The 20,442-nt window shown below is 53.7% G+C and overlaps 1 pseudogene; it reads right to left on the bottom strand.

Moving 5' to 3' along the window:
• Positions 1-2,802: 2,802 nt before the first annotated feature.
• LOC128948107 (Fc receptor-like protein 3) overlaps positions 2,803-20,442 on the bottom strand; it is a 35,339-nt pseudogene continuing 17,699 nt past the window's right edge.

The following is a 20,442-nucleotide window of genomic DNA, read 5'->3' as shown; positions in this document are numbered from 1 at the left end:
CAGGTCATCAATAAGATGGCTTATGAGAGACCAGATGCAATAAGTGACTCAACCTCTCCTGGTGTATATGAACACCAGGAAGTTTGTGATAGCCTAAGTCATTCAGACTGTTAGTGTAATTTCACCTTAATACAGCCTGTAGAAGTGACCTACCTTTGAGCTCGAGTTGCTATCAGACTTTCATTTAAATTCAAAGTAGACACTGCACTTTTAACAACAGCAGGGCCTTATACAACCCATACTAGGACTCAAATAGTTCAGACTCTACCCAAATTTGAACTTAAAGTGTATGAAATAGGCCCCTACGTAGTAAAGAATGTAAGAGAACAACAACTATTATTCAATCCAGAATGGTCTCTCAAAAGTGTTGAGTTGCTAATGCAAATTAACATCTCAAAAATCCAACCAGCCTGCTCCTCCTTCCTAAAAACATCCTTTGAAGGCTAGACAACGAAGTTACAAAGAAAACTGTATCTCCAGAGCAGAATAAGAAAAGATCTAACTGAGATATTAAGGACAAGATTAAGAGTTTTAAATGGAATTGATTCAAAAATACTGATGAATAAACTGACCACTGCAGCAGGTAGCCTAACAAAATTGAAGCAGCCTTTACAGTCATCTCTATTGGCATTAAGAAGTAGCCAGTGGCAGATTTCAAAAGTACTGCCAAAGTAAGAAAGTACGAAAAAGCCAGGGACCAAGACCACAAGGTAATAGCAAAAGCACTTAGTAAAGTTCAGGATAATGTGTCTTTAGCTTTCAGTTGTATACAAGCACAGTTATAGATGCAAACAACAGCAGCTCTGATCATACGGGAAAGGGGTGAAAGTCATTTTCCTGCTGAAATTTAGAAAATTGTTTGAGATAATGCAATTGATTTTGAAAGGAAGTTTCAATCGTGGTGGACTATGGTGAATTTCAGCTATGATCCTGCTTCTCATGTGGCCACTGCCTTTGTGCTTACTGTATGTAATGCCACTGTTTATGTTATCCATCCCATCATTGCACTAAGATTAAATCATGAAAAAACAATACTCTACCCTTCAGAACATAGAGTGTGGGGCACAAAAGGTGAATGAAAAGTGCAGACAGTAAACTTAGAATCCTGCATTACTAGAGAACAGATGAGATTCATTTGTGAAAGCAATACTATTAATGCCCAAGATATGTGTTTAGACAGTGAATAGAGTATTTGTCACTTCGAAGTTCATCCAGTCACTGACCAAAAACTGTGCTCGTATATGCTAGAAAAGAGTATGTGTGCCTGAGAACTGCTTGTGCTGCTGTAAAAATTGATAGCAATGATGTTATTTTGTCTAGTAGAAATCATTCTAATTTCTGTATTTGTAATTTGTTAAGATTATCAAGTGTAGTTTTTCGTACTTAGACCGAGTGACATCCCACCAGCTGATTGAAAGCAATTACACAATGAATCACAGACTATCACCTACTCCTATTGTTTCCCGATTGATAAATGACACAAAACTCGGATAAGTTTTGTGGGTGCTTTATTAAGGGCCTGGGGGTGCCGGCGGACTAACATCCCAAGTCCGAGCCCCCAATTTCACATATGAGTGCTTCCCTTTTTATACATGCAATTCATAACAAGGTCTCCAAGAAACAGTTCCCCTTGCCTAGTCACAGTCCCCTTGTGATACATTCCTTAGTTCACAAGCAAGATCATAAATCTTCTGCTTATCTTATTCTAAGAGCATTGTATGCTGCCTCCAGACAGGTTAGCATTCTTACTTTCCTGCACTAGTTTAAATATTTATTAAATTCCTAAGACTACCTGCTAGGTTACACACAAGCCCAACACACACACTATCAACAGCTACAAACTGCTTTTAACAAACCAATTCACACACAACTCATAACTAAACTATAATTACACATTTTGCTAAATTTCATTTCTTTTCCAACACTATTAGAATGGATCTTAGATTAGTAAAACAATTAATTAAGCACCAAGACCTACTAAAGATCCTAAAGAAAAACTCAAAGAAGCAGAGAGAACTGTTCAATGTGATACAAAAAGAAATAGCTAGAATTCTGCAGAGTAAAACAAAATGCAGATCATCACTGGTGAGATGTGGTCTTTAAGTAGTCGCCAACTGCAAATAGAATCTTTAATAAGTTGTGTCATCCTACTGTAGTTTTGTTAATATTAGTTAGCATAGGTTTAAGATTATCCATTATGAAACATACATGGTAAAGCACTAAAGTACACTTGTTGTTCTTTTACTTTGTACAAATAAGAATTTGTACAAAGTAAAAGAATTTACTTCCCCCTTTTAGGCAAGGGGAGAATGAGGCAAAATGAAAATTTTCCAAGATAGAAATTCATTTTATTTAGGTGAAATGTACATTTTTGAGTAAAGTCTGCATTTAGAAACCATAGTTATTTAGCCAGACAGCAAGGCCTAAGCTCAGTGAAGTTATTTCAGCGAAGGACAGAGATAAAGGGGGGGAGACAGAAGATGACAGAGAGAGACAGGGACTGCTGTAAGGGCAAGTCAGCCTGACCTCGGAATTCTTTCAGATAAAAAGGAACTAGTGCCAAATGTCACACGAAACCCATAAACCATATTGTGAAACTGTATGCATATGTATTTGAGAGGGAGATAAAAAGAGACCTGAAGTTCTCAGAGGTCCACATGCCTTTTTTGAGGAGAGCAATCTCTGCATGCATCCAGCGCTGTAAGAAACATACCAGCTTTAACACTTTCAAAAAGTTGTGGAATACTTTTTCTTTTCTCCACAAAACAAATGTGTCCCTGCCCCCCCATACTCAGACCTTGCTCACTCGGTGCCCACGATGTGGTTATTGAGCACAGCCCCCTCCTCCTGGGGGGTCCTGTGGGGAAAAGGGGAGTCCCAGCCTGAGCCCCCCAGTCACCTGTCCTGGAGCTTCCTGGTGGCAACAAGGAAAAGGGGAGGGGGTGACCAAGGGGACACTGGGACCCCTGAACCTTCCTGGGATCTCAGCAGCTCCAATCACCCACGGGACCCCAATTCCCCATTTCAACCCCAATTCCCAATGAACCCCTGATTCTTCCTGGACACTCTAAACACCCCTGAGGACCCCAGAAATTATGCACCACCGCAGGACCCTAATCCCCTGGTGCCCCAAACCCTCTCTGTCCCTGGAACCCCAAGCCTGGCAGGGAGGGGCATCTCCAAACTCCCCCAGGACCCAAAAAGGTCCTCCAACATCCCTGCACAGCCCTCCAGGAGCTCCCCAAACTCTCCAGGAGCTCCCAGTGCCAACCCAATGTTCCTCAAAGCCCACCCAGCCATGACCCTGGAGCACAACCAACACCCTCCAAATTTCCCCCACATGCCCAAGACCTCCAGCCGAGGTGACTGCAGGCTCAGTTTCCCTCAGCTCAGGGGCCCTGGGTGGTGCCGAACTCTGACTCCACTCTGGGGTCTCCCCCTCACTCCAGGACCCCCCATCCCCCTTATTTCCACCAACCTTGCGGTGCCATCAGTGACAGCCCCCGATGACAGCCAGGAGCAGGAGCAGGAACAGGAGGGTCCTGCTGACATTCACAGCCACTGCTGGGAATAGAGTGGGACACACTGAGGTGACCCTGAACCATGGGGGTCAGTAACACCCCGGTGACCCTGTGTGACTCCACCTGTGACACAGGATGACCCACGTGTCACCTCCAGGGCCAGCTCTGGGCTCAGTGCCCAGAACACGCGGTGCCTGTCCTGTCCCAGCTGGTTGGTGGCCACACACTGGTAGGTGCCCAAATGTTCCATATCAATGTCCCTGAGCTCCAGGAGGGGACCCCAGGCCACCTCCTGCCCGTTGTGCAGCCAGGTAAAGGTGACAGGGGCTGAGCCCACCTGCACCGAGCAGTGCAGGGTCATGTTGTCACCTGCATGCGCCTGGTGTGACAGGGGACTGAGGGTGATGGTGGCATTGGCCACGGGCACCTGTGGGGTCGCAGACAAGGCTGGCAGTGGGCGAGGTCGGAGGGGGGTGCTGTGCGTAGGGTCACCCCCAGCCCGAGGGTCCTGCTCACACAGGATGGTGACATTCAGGGGGTCACTCTCGGCCACGCTGTCCCCGTCACTAACCCGGCACCAGTACTGGCCGCTGTCATTTTCCCCAATGTGGCGCAGCTCCAGGCGGAGGCCAGTGCCCAGCAGTGCCGCTGAGCCCTCCCGGTGCCAGGAGGAGGACAGGGGACCTGTCCCCACCGTGCAGCCCAGCACCAGGCTGTCCCCAAGTGCCACCTCTCATCCTGGGGGGCTGTGCTGACAGGAACACCCCCGAGGGCGGGACCCCTGTGGGACGGGGGGACAGCAGAAGACAGTGAGGGACCCGGGGCAGTCAGGGAGGGGCAGCAGGACCCCAATGTGGGAGAGGGGGCACACAGATGGGGAGGCTTGGAAACAGGGGAATGGGGCATTCAGGAGGGCAGACACCTGAAGAGGGAGTGGGGCAACACCAGGGAGGGTATGGGGAAACAGGGAGAGGATGGAGGGACCTGGGGAACGTGCGGGGACCTCAGAGAGGGGTGGGGGGCAGCAAGAAGGACTGAAGGGACCCGGTGAGGGATAGGAAGACATGGGCAAGGAATGGGGCACCTGGGGAGGGACCTGGGGCTGGGAGGGCAGGACATGGAAAAAGTGTCAGGGAAGGATGGGGGTACCCATGTAGGGCTGGGGGATCAGGGGAAAGACCCAAGAAAGGATGGGGGGGCAGGGACAGATCTGGGAAAGGTTAGGGCCACAGGGCAGGTGTCAGGGAGCGCTGGGAGTCCCCATGCAGTGCTGGGGGCCCAAGGAGGCTGTGAGGGCTCCCCATGCCCATCCCCACACTCACTGCACACCGTGATACGGAGACGGGCGCTGCTCTTCCGCACGGCCCCACCCTTCGAGTGCATCTGGCAGCTGTAATTACCCGGGTGGGAGACCCCCACAACGGGCACCAGCAGCTGCGGGGACCCCTGCCGGCCCCCCTCCACCTGCCCGTACTGGTAGAACACGTGCAGGAGGGGGTCTCAGGGCCGCAGGGGGCTGGTTGTGCTGAGGCAGCTGAGAGTCAGGGGGGACCCTTGGGTGGGTTCAGGGGGACCCTCCAGCACCGGCACCAAGAAGAGCTCTGGGAAGGAGAGGGGAGGTGAGGACTGTGATTCTGAGTCTGCTGGGAAGTGACTTTGGGAGTGTCAAGATATTGGAGTTGCAGCCGTGGGGGTGCTCACCATGCACTGTCACTGGCACTGGCACTGACTGTGCCCACATTGACATTTCGGTGTCCACCCAGCCCCTGCAGGTGTAGTGGCCACTGTGGTGCAGCTGTAGAATCAACAGGCAGAGCTTGGCCCCATAGCAGGACCTCCCCACCTCCTTGCCCCCATGGTAGAATCGCACCTCTGTGAGTGGCATGTCCCGCCAATGCCAGCAGCGCAGTGTAACCGTGTCTCCCTGCAGCAGTGCCCGTGCCAACACCTGCAGCACCAACCGGGCTGCGAGACACAGGGGTCTCAACACACCAGGGGTCCCGTTTTCATAAGGGTCCCCCCATTGGGTCACACCCAGGGCACCAGGGGTACCTGTTGGAGAATTTTGCTCAGACATGGCTTGAAGGAAAAAAGGCCATGAAAATATACAACTGATGGGAAAGTAAAAGGCAGCTGTAAGCAGCTAAGTCTCAAGCCTGTTTCTTAGGCACATTTCTATAAGCAGCAGAGTTCTCAGGCTGTTTTTTCATAACAGGTAAACATTCTGTCCTTGGCTGTTACAGAAAGCAAAAGTGACAAACATGGAGGCCTTGAGAACCATTCATATCAGGGTGAGAACACAAATCTTGGTTTCAATAACAAGCCACAGGTATTGAAAACAAAAGGAGGGATTAATGTTTAATCTGTAACCTATGATGAGCTCAGGTTTTGCAAATGTATGAGCTTAATTAACACTGTTATAAAATGTGCCTGGTGGATCAATAAATCGGAGTTCGATGCTGATCAGATGATGTGTCATCTCCCTTCACTGCATCAAATGGTGACCCCGACCTCATACTGCGACGCACCACGGGGAGTGAAGAAACGGGTCGGGTTCCGTAGCAGCTGGGACAGCAAAAGCGCAAAGAAAAAAAAGCAGATAGAAAAGAAGCCAAGACGCGCCGTGCTCTAGGTGATCGTAAAGGCGAGCCTGGCCGAGATGTGCTGCCACGACCTCGAGTAGCTGCAAAAGCGCTTTCGATTTAGGTATGGAGAGGCAAGCAGCATATAATGTATTTATTGCTTTTTTGCAGAAAAGGCAGGTTAAAGGACTAGATTTGCAGAGGGATTTACCAGGACTTTTATCTTATGGTTATGATAGAGGAGTTTTCCTTAACCCCCATACGGTTCACGAGTTAACAGAGTGGCGTAAATTCTGTGATATAATATGGTAGGCTACTTTAGATGGTGATAAAACTGCCAAGAAGTTAGGTAAATTATGGCGGGTCGTTCACAATGAATTGCTGCAGTTGCAGGCTGAAAAAAAGGCTGCTCAGCAGGCTACCGCCGCTCATGACTGTAATAAAGATTATGATCAATATAGGGAATACGATCAGGAGAGGGGAATTCCATCTGCCCCCGCAATGAGGACGGTTTCATTACCTGCTTCACTGCCGCCTTTGGCAAGCCAGGCTACACAGAGCGCTTTATTACCTGCTTCGCCACTGTCTTCGGCAAGCCAGGCTCCACAGACCACTTCTGAGGCTCCCGTATCCTCTGAACAACAGCATCCATGGCCGAGACCGCCCGGTCAGCTCCCGAAAAGCAATCAGCCAATCCCTGGGGCGGAAAACAACCTAGTGGCGGCTATTGCGAGGGAGCGACGGGAGGCGTGGGCTGCCTTGGCAAGAGATGAAATGGAAAAGGGAGATCAGGAGATTGTAAGCGTTGCTACTGAACTGGCTTGCCCGGTTGTCTTCAGTCCTCAGGATGGGGGTGGCATGCAGGTGACTATTACCGCTATTGATTGGAAATGGTTGTCTCAACTACGATCTACTGTCAGTCAGTTTGGAGTTAAAAGTGAGCCAGTCAAACAAATGTTAGATTATATTTTTGACACTAGCCTCCTTCTCGTTAATGATTGTCGTGGATTAGCTAAATTGATTTTTACTCAACATCAGCAGCTGTTATTTAATGCTCATTGGCAAGTGCTTGTTAACGAATGTGTGGCAGTTCAGAGGCAGCCGGGTGACCCTCTCCATGGCATCACTATTAATGAACTTATGGGCCTGGGACCTTTTCTTCGTACTGAGGCACAAGCTCTATTGGGCCAGAAGAAGTGCCGGGAGGCTATGAGATTAGTTAGACTCACTATAGAGAGGGTAAAAGAACCAGGAGGGGTACCCATGTATATGGGAATTAAGCAAGGGGCAGAAGAGTCATTTGGGTCATTTATTGATAAGGCTGCTGCCGCAACTGAAAGAGCTGGGGTGCCAGAATATCTTAGGGAGGCATTACTCAAGGAGTGTGCTCTCCAAAATTGTAATTCTACTACTAGGAGAGTGATTAATACTCTGGGTGCCAATTGGACTATAGAAGGAGGCATTAGAAAGGATGGCATTGGTGCCAACAGGAGCAGAAGCCTTTGTAGTAGATGCAATCAAACAAGTAGGGCTAGACCTACAAGAACAGGTGAAATCCTCTCAAAGTCAGGTGTTAGCTGCTCTTGCACCTCTTCAAACGTCAGCAGCACTGCCTCCGACAGCTAATTGGGGCCAAAAATGCCGCTCGGACACCTACGATACGAGTGCCTGCAAGCAGAGACCGGGAAGCGTGAACTGCAGGGACCACGCACTGGCTCAAGTCGTTGCTGAAGCATCAGCACCCTCTTCTGTCTCCAACCCGACACCACAGAGAGCTGCCATAGGGGGAGCGGAGCCGCCGTGGGGGGAGTGACCCGCGCCGCCACAGCTGCAGCACGGACAGAGCGCACGCTGCACCCAGGGCGGGGGGGTTCGCCAGCTCCAACACAAGCAGCGGGGGACCGGAGCGCTTTTCCAGTGCCAGGATTTCTCTCTCCGCCCCGCAGCCGGCAAGAAAGCTTCAGTTTTAGACCTAACAGCAGTAATAAATGTGACTCTTGTCAACAAAAGAAGGGATCCCTACTGCAATTAAGAAACCAGTGATAATAAACAAATGACACCAAGGACCATTGCTATCAAGACGTTTCTCACCTAAGTTAAAAGGACCTTTTGTTCTCCCTGGCAGAGACTGTGAAACAGAAATCAGCGTATTGAATGTGGGAGTCAAATTTCGGCCGATTTGGCTTAGCATTCGTTATGCTGTCAAAATCACCTGTATTAACATGGACTTTAAGCATCGGAAGCCTAGATAACTCAGTCGGTAGAACATCAGACTCCAAAATTGTATTTTGAAAAATTTAGGGATGTTGGAAATGTGTTGGTGTGATTGTGTAAGTAAGATGTTATGAATGTGCTTTTTTGTATAAATGCTGCAGCAAACACGTGAAGAAAGTTGTTTTAGCTTAGTATTTTAGAATCAGGCCTGTAAGTAAGTTATAGTAAATGCTATATTTTATTTCTATAGTAAGTTTTATTTGTTGCTAAGTAGTTTAAGTTAAATTATCTATTAGGTGCCATTTGAGCCAAATGACTAAGGGATTACAGACTGTAAAAGGACAAGAGAGGGGGAAAATGGTTTTGAATCCGCCGGAGGACTTACCTTACTGACTTTGAACTTTTCTGAGAAACCCAAGAAAAGGGTGGACGTGGAATTTCAAGGGCAGAAATGATCATTCTCAAGCTTGTTGGACACTGGGGTGGATTCCAGCATTATTAGCCCTAGCTGTTTGCCTCCTCTCCGGGTTCGCATGAATGAAAACAGCTAACAGCCTTCTTTTCTTAGTCCAATTACCACCTACCCTGCAATGCCTGATAAGGCAGGACATTATGGCTCAGTTGGGGGTGGTTTTTACCCTTAGGGGTAAAAGCCATTGCTCGGACCGTGGCTGGGGAACCTTATAGAGATACTAAGTGTGCTTTTGAATGCTTTTGCTTATTTTGCTTTTTATTTTTGGTTGTATTCAAAATATGGTCAGTAGAATGATAGAGAAACCTGGCATACTAACCACCTTGAGCAAAAAAGAAAAAAGCGGGAATTTGTTGGACAATTTTGCTCAGACATGGCTTGAAGGAAAAAAGGCCATGAAAATATACAGCTGATGGAAAAGTAAAAGGCAGCTGTAAGCAGCTAAGTCTCAAGCCTGTTTCTCAGGCACATTTCTATAAACAGCAGAGTTCTCAGGCTGTTTTTTCATAACAGGTAAACATTCTGTCCTTGGCTGTTACGGAAAACAAAAGTGACAAACATGGAGGCCTTGAGAACCATTCATATCAGGGTGAGAACACAAATCTTGGTTTCAATAACAAGCCACAGGTATTGAAAACAAAAGGAGGGATTAATGTTTAATCTGTAACCTATGATGAGCTCAGGTTTTGCAAATGTATGAGCTTAATTAACACTGTTATAAAATGCACCTGGTGGATCAATAAATCGGAGTTCGATGCTGATCAGACGATGGGTCGTCTCCCTTCACTTCATCAGGTACCCAATTCCAACATGGGGTTCTCCACACTGGGATGCTCTGGGATGTCCACAGAGCAGGGGACGGGCTTTGGTCACACAGGAGATTACCTATGGAGCAGAGACCACCCAGAGCCCTTGGGGTCCCCATGAGTGCCAGGTTGGGGACACCTCAAACCCCTCACTGTCTGAGACTTCATGGGGGGGCTGCACCGAGTGCCAGGTCTGTCACACATGTGGGTGCCTTCCATGTTGACAGTGAAGTGGTCGGGTTCCTCCTGCTATAGGTGTTGCTTGTCCTTGTACAAGGTAGTGTCACCAGCTGTCCCTGAGCCCTGGCAGGTCAGTGTCACCCAGTCCCACAGCACCGCCGGCCTCCAGGGGGGCTCCACAAGGAACTGGGTGGTCTGGGCACCTGCAGGTGACAGGGGACACCAGCCTGACAGGGCCAGCGTGGGGCTGGGGAGAGCGAGGTGGGGCCATGGCATCCCTTGAGAACTCACCAGCTAGCCAAGGGCCTGGGCTGGAAGGGAGAAGGGACAGGGCTCAGTGGGGGTGGAACTGTGGGGACAGAGCCACCTGGGCCACAGGGCATGAAGGCTTCCCCAAACTATCCCCATGGGGACAGCAGCTCCCACTGGGAAAGCGTGTGATGGTGGTCCCCAAAAGTTACTTGTTGAAGCAGGGAGACATGTCTGTGTCACAGCCACCCATGCACCGCGTCCATGTGGCACAGACACCTTGGGAACAGGGACACCGAGGCCACCCTTGGCTGAGGCAGAACATGGGGGCACTGTGGACACCCTGGGAATAAGGAGACCACAGACACAGCCCATGCTGGCCCAGGTCACCCCCACCAGCTCATGATCCCATCACCATGATCACATCCCATGGCCACAATTTCACTGTTCTTGTCTCCTTCTGTCCCTGCATCCCAGTTTCCTTGTCTCTCTGCCCAGAGCTACCTGAGCCCAAAGGTGCCAGTCCCCACATTCCTGTCTCCCACATCCCCATTCCCAAAATCCTACATCAGTCAGAGTCCCATCAAGGTCTGCTGTGGGTAACATGGACTGGCTCTGGGGGCATTAGGGACCTCAGGGGACCCCACAGCCCCCCTGTGCCCCGTCCCCTCCCCATCCCCAGGGTGTCAGGTCCATGTATGGGGCACTCACCTCACAGGACCAGCGCCACCTTCCCGGCCATCCCAGTGTTCCCAGCCATGTGCACTGGCTGTCACCGTTGCCAGGGGTGGCTGTCCCCTGGCTGGTGGCTATTTGGCCAAAGGGGAAGGAAGCGAGGTCAGATCTCACCCTCATGCGTAGGTGGCACCTGGTGGGGGCAGGGTGGCCACAAGCTGGGCCCAGGCTGTGGGCAGGGTGGGGACAGGATGGGGACAAGGCTGGGTGTGACACAGTAGGACATGGGGTTCTCAGGAGTGGGGGGCTCAGAGAGTTTTGGGAGCCAGAGCTGGGTGTCCAGGGGAATGGGGGGTCCCAGGGATGGGGGCCCTGGGAATGGGGATCCTGAAGAGGGGGAATCACCAGCGACAGGGGGTGCCATGGGAATGGGGGTCCCCAGGGATGGGAGGACTCAGAGATGGGAGTCCCAGGGGAATGTGGGCTCCAGGGATTTGGGGTCATGCAATTGGGATGCTGGGGGAATGTGGGGTCCCATAGGAACTGGGGTCCTTGGAGAATCAAGGTCCTGGGGAAAGCAGGATTTCAGGGGATGAAATGAATAGGAGAGGGTTCTTTTGGAATGGGACAGAGGGCCATGGAGATCCTGCGGAATGTAAATATTGGGATAGAGGTCCCATGCAATGCGGAACATATAGGAATGGGACACCCTTGATTTGATTTCCAAGGGAATGGAAGTCCCAGGGATGGGCTGTGGCTGGGTGGACCCATGGGTCTCAGGGTCCTTCCCTGGGTGCCTCAGATTTTTGGGAGACTCGTGGCCCAGCACAGCCTCCACAAGGTGCCGGCAGTCAGGGCGTCACCCCAGACAGATTCCAAGGGGCTCTGAATCTGTGGAGCTGCTGCAGAGGTGAGAATTCAGTGGGGGGAAAAGGCCTGTCTGTGGTTTGCTCAACCCTGCAAGAAACACAAAACGCAAAGGGAGCCCACGCAGCGGTTCCACGAGGGCCTCTGATGGTTTTCAGAGCAGGCCTGGCTGGAAAAACCCCCGCAGGGGCAGCTGCGGGAGAACCAGTCCAGAAATGCAGCAATTTATCATTTTCTCCCTTTGCCCAAGGTTCTGAGAGAGCCCCAAATACCCTTCAAAGACAACAACAATCTGTTGAAAAACCTGATCAGGTCTATCATCCTTCCTGTCTCAAACCTGCAGCCCTTTGTAACAGCCTGAGAAGAACTTTTGGGTTCTGACCATGGCTGCTAGACATGAGGGAACAGTGTGGAAATATTGAACAGGGGCTCACCCACAGCCATGGTGGGGCTGTGGGGAGTGACCCTGTGTGGATTCCAGGTGTCCCCAAAGCTGCTCCATCCCTGCCCTCCTCACCTCAGTAAAAGGCTGAGGGTTTGCAGGAATTGTGGTGTAAAGCCACCAGAGGTGCTGCTGTGGACCCGAGACCTGCCTGGGGTCAGGTGCTGCCCTCCTTCCATTCGGGATCATGAAGAGTGGTTGTGGGTGTTGTGCAGGGTGTATGCCTGCCCCGGGATACTGCTACGCTGCCAGTGGGCACTGGGATCCAACCTGCTGCCTTGGCGGCTTCTGCCCACTGCCGGTGGTGGTGCCGGGAGCGATTGGTGCCCAGGAGTTTGCAAAAGGAGCAATTTCCCCTCCTGCCTCCCGTCCAAGGCCGCCATGGCCCCTGAGGAGATGGAGCTGGACCGGGGCACCCCCTGCTGGGCGGGAGTGCTCCCTGCAGCGCCCCCTGCTGGCCGGGAGTGCTCCTTGCAGCGCCCCTTGCTGGCCGCAGTTATAACTGCCACAAAAACCAACAGCGCTGAGCGGGAGGGAAAGTTCTGGTTTTGTGTTGTTTGTTCTGTTCTGGTTTATAAATTTCCTAGTAAAGAGCTGTTATTCCTTTTTCTACACTTTGGCCTGGAAGCCCCATCATTTTTGAAATCAATAAAAGTTTTAGCATGGGTCTTCTTTTCATTCCAGGACAGTTCCCACTTTCCTTGGCAGACATTTCTCATTTAAATGATCTGCCAACTCTGGGGATAAGACAGACATCCCAAGAAAGACAGGGTCTGGGATTTTGCAACCTCATGCTCTGCATTGTAAGCCAGTTTGGCTACCAAGGGCCCTCTCTCCAGGTGGCACTTCTCGTCACCCGGCCACTCAGGGGCTGGCTTTGGCAGAGCCTCACACTGTCCCTAGTGTGCCATGGCTGACAGACTGATGGACAGACGGGGCCCTATCTCACCAAAAGCAAAGTCTGACCCACCCCTGCCACACACAGGTGTTCCACAATGTCTCCAGACATCAAACTTTTCTTGTCTCTGACATCCCACCCTGTGTCATGGCTGGATCCTGACCTGCTCTGAAGAAGGGGGAGGCTCTGGAACCCCCACAGGGACTTTGTGACATCCTCGTGGGTGCAACAGGGCAGAGGAGGAGTTTGGGACAAGGCACAAGAGAATCCAGAGCCTCCTGAAGGCCGCTTTGGCCATCAGAGCAAGGAAGTTGCAAGTTGCAGGTTCCTCTGGTGGAGGAATTGTGCAGGGGAGAGTTTCCAGGGTTTGTTCCTTTTGGGGACTTCCCCAGGAAATTGATCTTCTTGTGAAAATTTGGAATCTGAACATTGTTGCTGTAGCTTTTGGTTTTATTCTCTCTCTTTGCTGTTTCAGGAAATTGTTCTTCTCTCAGCCCTTTGGGATCTTTGTGCCTCCACAGGGAGGGGCAGTTTTTAGTGGCAGCACACACACGAGTGGGTGCCCATGGGTGGGGACACCCAGTGCACCCCAGTTGCCCCCAGTGTCACAGCACAACCTCATTGATGTCACTGGGATTTCTTGGTCGCCCTTGGGATCCCCGCAGCTCCACATGGGCCACCCAGGGTTACTGGTGGTCGGTGATGCCTGAGGGCCCTGCAGGAGAGAACGGTTGGAGGCATCAAAGGAGAAGGGGTGACACCATTGTGACTGTCTCCCCAATCCACAGTACTCGCGCTGCACATGTTTGGTGCTCACAACATGGGTGTACACAACCTCTCCCTCCTCTGGGAGGGCCAGGGAATCGGAGTGGGGGGGGGGCTGTGGGGAAAAATACAATATGTGGGAGGCGATGGAGACTTGTGACATGCTGGAAAAAGGGGACTCATGGTTGAAGAACCCACTCACCTTTTCTGCTTCTTCCTGGCAGCTGCAAAGGAAAGAGGGTAAGGGTGACTGTGGTGTCCCAGGGCCCTACCCCTCTCAGGATTCCTGAACCCCCACAGGACCTTCAAATCCTCTTACAACCCCCAAGCATCTCTCAAGCCCCCCAGTTCATGAGCCTCCCCAGTGCCCTGGGCCAACTCAGCCTCAAGAATTCAAAGTCCAGAGGGGACAGACATGCTCCAAACACTGCCAGAGCCCCTGAAAGAATCCCCAACATCCTTGCACGACCCTCCAGCACCTCCCCAAACCCTACAGGACCCCAGGGCAAGGTGACAGTTCTGGGGCAATGGGTGCTGCCCTATCATGCCCACACTCTGGGGCCCTCTACAGCTCCCTAGGACCCCCTGTCCCCCCATTGTCACCCACCCACACGGTGCCACCGGATGCCAGGCCACAATGACACCCACGAGCAGGAGCAGGAAGAAAAGGGCCCAACCGACACCTGCGGCCACTGCAAGAAACCGAGGGGGACACATCAGGGTCACCCAGAACCTCAAGGGTCCTTCGACCCCGAATAACCCTGTGTGACCTTACCTTTGTCCCTGTGTCCCCACGGTGTCACCAACAGGGTCAACTCTGGGCTATGTGCCCGGAACACATGGTGTCCGTCCTGTCCCAGCTCGTTGGGGGCTATGCACTGGTAGGTGCCCGAATGTCCCACATCGACTGCCCTGAGCTCCAGGAGGGGACCCTGGGTCACCTCCTGCCTATTGTGCAGCCAAGTGAAGGTTACAGGGGCTGAGCCTACCTGCACCAAGCAGCGCAGGGTCATGGGGTCACCTGCACGCACCTGGTGTGATAGGGTGCCAAGGGTGGTGGTGGTATTGGCCACAGGCACTGTGGGGACAGAGTCTGGGCTGAGAGCACAGGGAGGGGCTGGCAGCCGGTGTGGGTGGGTAGGGACAAGGGGGGTGGGTGTGATGGGGGATGTTGTGGATGGGGTCACACCACAGAGGGGTGAGGGGACACAGGGCAGAGGCGGAGGACACAAGCATGGTGTCCGAGGGACATGGAGATGCCCAGGAAAGGAGACTAGAGGAGGCTGTGAGGGCTCCCCGTGCCCATCCCCGCACTCACTGCGCCCCATGACCCGGAGCTGGGCACTGCTTTTCCGCATGGCACCCCTCTGGGAGTGCACCTGGCAGCTGTAATTCCCCAAGTGGGAGACCACCACGGCGGGAACCAGCAGCTGAGGGGACCCCTGCGGGCCCCCCACCACCTGCTCATCCCAGTAGAACATGTGCAGGAGGGGTCTTGGGGCCGCAGGGGGCTGGGGGTGCTGAGGCAGCTGAGAGTGAGGGGGGACCCTTGGGTGGGCTCGGGGGGACCCTCCAGCACTGGTCCCTGGACAAGCTCAGAGCAGGAAATGGGTGGCTTTGGAAACAATGACCCCGAATCCCTGGTGAGGCGCTATGGGGCTGTCGGGGTGGCGGCTGTGAGGTGCTCACCATGCACTGTCACTGTCACCGGCACTGACTTCTCCCATCCCCATGATACCCCGTTGTTTACCCAGGCCTTGCAGTGGTAGCGGCCACTGTGGTTCCGCTGCAGAGGGGAGAGGGACAGCTCGGTCCCATTGTGGAGCCCTCTCAGTTCGGTCCCCTCGCGGTAGAAGAACACCGGAGTGGCCGACTTTTCCTGCCTGTGCCGGCAATGCAGTGTCAGCGTTTCCCCCTCCAGCAGTGCCCACGCCAGCACCTGCAGCACCACCTGCTCTGGGGGGCAGAGGGGTGCCATCACATCACAGGGGTCTGGAGGGTCCTGATATCATCAGGACCCCCATATTGGGTCAAAGCCAGCACACCAGGTTTCCCCAATTTCAACACGAGGGTCCCCCCATAGTGGGATGCTCTGGGATGTCCCCCTGTATAGGGGACAGTCTCTGGTCACACCAGAGGGTGACCCATGGAATAGAGCTCATCCAGCATCCTTGGGGTTCCCGTGGGTGCCAAGCCGGGGACACAAACCACCCTCACTGTCTGAGATGTTCACGGGCAGGCTGCACCCACTTCCAGGTCTCTCACACATGTAGTTGCCTCTCTCAGTGACAGTGAAATGGTCGCCTCCCTCCTGCCCCCAGCACTGCCCATCCTTGTACCAGGTGGTGTCACCAGCTGACCCCAAGCCCTGGCAGGTCAGTGTCACCCGGTCCCACAGCACCACCAGCCTCCAGGGGGGCTCCACCAGGAGCTGGGTGGTCTGGGCACCTGCGAGTGACAGGGGACACCAGCCTGCCAGGGCCATTGCAGGGTTGCGGACAGTGGGGTGGGGACCTGGCATCCCCCAAGGACTCACCAGCGAGTCTGAGGATCTGGACTGGAAGGGAGAAGGGACAGGGCTGGGTGAGGGTCATGGGGACACTGTGGACACCCTATGTTTGCACTGCCCACCTCCACCAGCCCTACAGCACCTGTCCCCACAGCCAAGTCCCATGGCCATATGCCCATGATCCCATTTCAATGGCACCTTTCCCCATGGCCAGGTGACATTTGCATGTTACGTGGCCCCATTCCATGTCCCAGTATCCCTGTTACCCTGTCCCTATCCCCACAGTCCACAAACTCCAAGGCTCCTTCTGCCACATACTTGTCCCCAAATCTCTATCCCCCTCCTCCTGTCTCCACATCTCAGTTGCCCTATTTCTGTCCCTAAAGCCACCCTAAATCTCTGCTCACACTGAGCTCCATGCCCTGCTCTGCCTCTGCTGCCATTGGGGACCTCAGGGGACCTTAAAGCCCCCCTGTGCCCCCTTCCCACCAGTCTCTGCCTCACCAGGGCCCATCCCCAGGGTGTCAGGCCCGTGCCCAGGGCACTCACCCCACAGAAGCAGTGCCACCTTCCCGGCCATCCCGGTGTCCCCAGCCATGTGCACTGGCTGTCACTCGCTGCTGTGGCCGCTGCTCCCCTGGCTGGCGGCTCTTCAGATGAAGGGGAAGGAAGCGAGGTCACGTCTGTCCCCACGTGTAGGTGGCCCTTGGTGGGGGCAGGGTGGGGACAGGATGGGGACAGGCTGGAGACAAGGCTGCATAGTCTGGGGACATGGTGGGGACATGATGTTGCCACAATTTGGAGTCTAAGGCTGTGTAGGGAGCCAGGGATGAGTGTCCAGGAGAATGGGGTGCCCAGGGATGGAGTCCCAGGTAAATGGGTGTCCCAAGGGTTGGGTAGACTCTGACTTGGGGATGAGGGTGCCAGAACAATGTGGCCTCCAGGGATTTGTGATCATGAAATGGGGGTGCCAGGGGAAAGGGGGACCCTGTGAGAATGGTGGTCCTGGGGGAATCAAGGTCCCCAAGGGCAGAGGTGTCCCACGGTCTGAAATTACTGGGATGCTGTTCCTTGGGGTTGGAGATCCTGGGGAATTGCAGTCCAGGGATGGGGGTCTCAGGGAAGGGGTGGCAGAAGGAAATTGGGTTCCAAGGTTGGGGTCCCAGAGGAATGGGGGTGCCAGGGTTGGGGGGGAACATGGGGGTCACAGCTCCTTCCCTGGGTGCCTCAGATTTTGGGGTGATGCGAGGCCCCGCATAATCACCCCTGGGGTGTTCATTTCCTGGCCAGGCATGGTATGGGGGTCCTGGGTAGTTCGGCCTCTGTGTCCTCGCCTGCCCCTGACTTTTTCCTCTCTTTATTTCTCTTTCGTCCTTATACTTCTTACTTTTTGCCATATCCCCTCACCCCCGGTTCCTGGCTCAGAAATCCTGGGGTGCACCTGAGCAGGGAACGGGTTGGGGGACCCAGGAGAGGGGGGAAATGGGGAGCAGGGGGTGCAGGGAAGGGTGAGGAGGCTTTGGGGGATGGAGGTGCTGGGCTGTGCCCGCTCAACACTTTCACTTTCATGGTCCTGGAGGAGAGGGAAGAGGCCATTTGTGCTGAGAATTAGATGGGAAAAGGAGGCATTCTCTGTTTCTAGGGGGGCACATACAGGGGGCTTCTGTCCTCTAAGGTCTCTCCTCTGGAGTTCAGCTGGGGGATCCTGTCCCAGGGGGTGACACATCCTGGCATGGGGGGTCCTGTCCCAAGGGGTGGCAGTTCCAGAAATGTCCCTGCACATTCCTGGCCGGGTGCCTGTCCCAGGGGTGGCACATCCTAGGGACCCCTGCCAATGCAAGAGTGGGGCCCAGCCATGGCCCAGCCCCACTGCACAGAGATGGCCATTGCCCAGCCCTGCTCTGGCCAGCCCCAGGGGGTAGCCAGCACCTGAGGATCCCCCCTGCCCCCTTGGCTTTGATTCTGGCAGCTTTAGAGCTGCTGCAGAGGTGAGAATTCTGTGGGTGGAAAAAGGCCCCCCCACAGGATGAGCTGAGCTGTGGTTTGCTCAGCCCTGCAAGAAGCAAAAAATCCCAAAGAGAGCCCAAGCAGTGGCTATGTGAGGGCCTTTGATGGTTTTCAGAGCAGGGCTGCCTGGAAAAACCCCTGCAGGGGCACCTGCGAGGGAACCAGTCCAGAAATGCAGCAATTGATCATTTGGACCTTGAGGCACACAGGGGCATTTCCCCAGATTCCTGTGCACTGTCCCAGGGATGGACAGAGCTTCTCCCCTTCCTACAAGGGAAATCAATCAAGTTTCAGGGTGGGAATGAGCAAAATGGGGAGAGTTCCTAAAGATGGCCAAAGAAAAGGCTTCCTTCAGGGCTCGGTTGCTACCCAGCAGGCAGGGAACAATCCCATGGAGCTGTTGGACACTCAGGGAGATTCCCCACTCTCGGTTATCCCCAAGCAAACGCTGCTGTGGTATGTACCAATGGGCTCCTAAAGAGAACTGAAAACTCTCATTTCATTGTGATTTGTTTGCGGTATTTTGTGAGTGACTTATTGGGAAAGCAATGGATTCTATAAAGCAGAGCATTTATACCTTGACAGTTGTATTTTCACTGAGTTTTTACATATTGGGAAAATAATGGTGTGGGAAAGATTTTTGGTTTTATTCTATGGCTTTGGTCTGAACCAACTGGTCTTCAAGTGTTGCCTGGCATTGCTGAGCCAGGAAATGGGGGGACCTGACCTGGAGGTGTGTGGGGCAGGGACACAGAGTCTCCCAGGACAGCCCTGGAGTGCTTCAGGTATAGCGCTTTGCTGGGCTCTGAGTCACCCCAAAATCTGAGGCACCCTGGAAAGGAGCTGTGACCCCTGTGGCCACGTAGCAACTGCCCAACCCTGGCACCCCCATTCCCATGGGAACCCAACCATGGGACCCCCATTGCCTTGCTCTCTCCTCTGCAGAGACCCCCATCCCAGGACTGCCATTGCCTGCCACCACCATTGCCTTCATCCCATCCGATGGGCTACTTCTTCCCTCAGAACCCCTGTTCCCAAGGGTCCCCTTTTTCCCCCTGCACCCCCAACCTTGGGACCCACATTCCAAGACCCCAAATCCTTGGGGACCATGTTCCCACAGTTCCCCTGGACCCCCATTCTGCTGGACACCCATCCTTGGTTCCCCAAATCCCCTGAACCCCCTACTCCTGGCAACACCATCCCCATCATGTCCCCAGCCTGTGCCCAGCTTGTGGCCACCTTGCCCCCACCAAGAGCTACCTACACATGGGGACGGACATGACCTTGCTTCCTTCCCCTTCATCCAAAGAGCCGCCAGCCAGGGGAGTAGCAGTGAGTGACAGTCAGTGCACATGGCTGGGGACACCGGGATTGCCGGGAAGGTGGCGCTGCTCCTCTGGGGTGAGTGCCCCGGGCACGGGCCTGACACCCTGGGGATGGGGAGGGGAGGGGGCACAGGGGGACTGTGGGGTCCCCTGAGGTCCCCAATGCCAGAAGAGCCACTCCATGTTACCCACAGTGGACATTGGTGTGACTGGGAATGTAGGGTGGCTTTGGGGACAGGAAGAGGGGGTAGGAATTTGGGGATGGGGATGTGGGGACAGGAATGTGGAGACTTACACCTTTGGGCTCAGGGAGCTCTGAGCATAGGGACAAGGGAACTGGGATGCAGGGACAGAAGGGGACAAGAATGCTGAGGATGTGGTCATGAGGATGGGATCATGGGGATGGGATCGTGAGCTGGTGGGGTTGGTCTGTGCCAGCATGGGCTGTGTCCGTGGTGTCCTCATGCCCACGGTGTCCACAGTGTCCCCATGTTCTGCCTCAGCCCAGGGTGGCCTCAGGGTCCCTATTCCCAAGGTGTCTGTGCCACATGGATGTGGTGCACGGGTGGCTGTGACACAGACATGTCCCCCTGCCTCTCCAAATCTTTTGGGGACCACCCAGACACACTTTCCCACAAGAACTGCTGTCCCCACGGGGACAGTTTGTGGACAGCCCCCACACGCCTTGCCCCAGTGCTGTTTTCCCTGCAGTTCCACCCCCACTGAGCCCTGCCCCTTCTCCCTTCCAACCCAGACCGTCGGCCTTGCTGGTGAGTCCTCAGGGGATGCCATGTTCCTAACCTCACTGTACCCAGCCCCACACTGGCCCTGGCAGGCTGGTGTCCCCTGTCACCTGCAGGTGCCCAGACCACCCAGATCCTGGTGGAGCCCTCCTGGAGGCCGGCGGTGCAGTGGGACCGGGTGACACTG

Source organism: Melozone crissalis, unplaced genomic scaffold (genome assembly GCF_028551555.1).
Source record: "Melozone crissalis strain CALT ecotype California unplaced genomic scaffold, PUWL_Pcris_2 ptg000114l_1, whole genome shotgun sequence".
Taxonomy (NCBI): Eukaryota; Metazoa; Chordata; class Aves; order Passeriformes; family Passerellidae; genus Melozone; species Melozone crissalis.
Note: the sequence above shows the minus strand (reverse complement) of the source record. Positions and strands in the feature narration are given on the sequence as shown.